Genomic DNA, 1,905 nt, shown 5'->3' on the forward strand with positions numbered 1-1,905 from the left:
TTGTACAGGAGAAAGGACTTTGATCAGCTGTGATGAGGGATAGGAGGGGAGAGAAGTGGAGTCTTTAGTTTCCCTTCTCTAATCAAGTTGGTGCCTCAAGTTCAGGAAAGCGGAGTTGCAACAGCCCTCATTTCTGTAGGTTAGTGACAACTTTGCTATTTATTGTTAAAGAAACTGAATAATGGTGTACCAGATGGTACACAGAAATAGCTTTTGAAATAACATTCAAAAAGAATACAAGAACCAACACCTACTTTCCCTACAAGCAAAAAGGAAGCTGCCTACATGAAATTAAGTTACTTGACTACACTTAAAGTAGAGGCGATATTGAACTCAATTTGGAAGAGGTGAGTCCAGTCTCAAAATGCAGGGCCATGATCCAAAGGAACCAGAATAGTTGAGAAAACTGTTTATTGGTGGTCGGAGCTTTGAAACTACAGATGATAGCTTAAGAGAACATTTTGAGAAATGGGGCACACTTACAGATTATGTGGTGATGAGAGACCCCCAAACAAAACGTCCCAGGGGCCTTGGTTTTGTGACTTACTCTTGTGTTGAAGAGGTGGATGCAGCAATGTGTGCTCAGCCACACAAGGTTGATGCCCATCTAACAGTGAAGAAAATTTTTGTTGGTGGTATTAAAGAAGATACAGGGAAGCAGCTGCATAGCACAGGGAGATCAGCTCGGTGCTTTGTGACCACCTGGGGGGGGGATAGGGAGGGTGGGAGGGAGATGCAAGAGGGAGGAGATATGGGGATATATGTATACGTATAGCTGATTCACTTTGTTATACCTCAGAAACTAACACAACATTATAAAGCAATTATACTCCAATAAAGATGTTAAAAAAAAAAAGGTACAGAAGAATATAATTTGAGAGACTACTTTGAAAAGTATGGCAAGATTGAAACCATAGAAGTTATGGAAGACAGGCAGAGTGGAAAAAAGAAAGGATTTGCTTTTGATGATCATGATACAGTTGATAAAATTGTTGTTCAGAAATACCGCGCTATTAATGGGGATAATTGTAAAGTGAAAAAGGCCCCTTTCTAAACAAGAAATGCAGTCTGCTGGATCACAAAGAGGTCGTGGAGGTGGATCTGGCAACTTTATGGGTAGTGGAGGAAACTTTGGAGGTGGTGGAGGTAACTTTGGCCGTGGTGGAAACTTTGGTGGAAGAGGAGGCTGGTGGTGGTAGACCTGGATATGGAAACCAAGGTGGTGGATACGGAGGCAGTGGTGGAGGATATGATGGTTACAATGAAGGAGGAAATTTTGGAGGTAACTATGGTGGTGTTGGGAACTATAATGATTTTGGAAATTATAGTGGACAACAGCAATCAAATTATGGACCCATAAAGGGGGACAGTTTTGGTGGAAGAAGCTTGGGCAGTCCCTATGGTGGTGGTTATAGATCTGGTGGTGGAAGTGGTGCATGGTAGCAGAAAGTTCTAAAAACTCAGAAGAAAAGGGCTACGGTTCTTAGCAGGAGAGAGAGCAAGGAGTTGTCAAGAAAGCTGCAGGTTACTTTGAGACAGTCGTCCCAAAAGCATTAGAGCAACTGTAAAAATCTGCCACAGAAGGAACGATGATCCATAGTTATAAAAGGTACTACAGCTTAACAGGAAACCCTTCTTGTTCAGGACTGTCCTAGCCACAGTTTGCAGAAAGTGCAGCTGTTGATTAATGCAATGGAGTGTCAATTAGATGTACATTCCTGAGGTCTTTTATCTGTTGTAGCTTTGTCTCGTCCTTTTTCTTTTCATTATATCAGGTATATTTCCCTGTAAATTGTGGTAGTGGTACCAGGAATAAAAAATTAAGGAATTTTTAACTTTTCAAAACAATAAAAAATAAAATTAAAGTAGGGGCATTCCCTGTTACAGATATCTTTGTAACTGGCA

The 1,905-nt window shown here is 41.0% G+C and overlaps 1 pseudogene; it reads left to right on the forward strand.

Moving 5' to 3' along the window:
- The first annotated feature begins 364 nt into the window (after positions 1 to 364).
- On the forward strand, positions 365 to 1,443 carry LOC118900543 (annotated as a pseudogene).
- Positions 1,444 to 1,905: the final 462 nt, after the last annotated feature.

The sequence above is a fragment of the Balaenoptera musculus genome, chromosome 9, assembly GCF_009873245.2.
Source record: "Balaenoptera musculus isolate JJ_BM4_2016_0621 chromosome 9, mBalMus1.pri.v3, whole genome shotgun sequence".
In the NCBI taxonomy this organism is placed as follows: domain Eukaryota; kingdom Metazoa; phylum Chordata; class Mammalia; order Artiodactyla; family Balaenopteridae; genus Balaenoptera; species Balaenoptera musculus.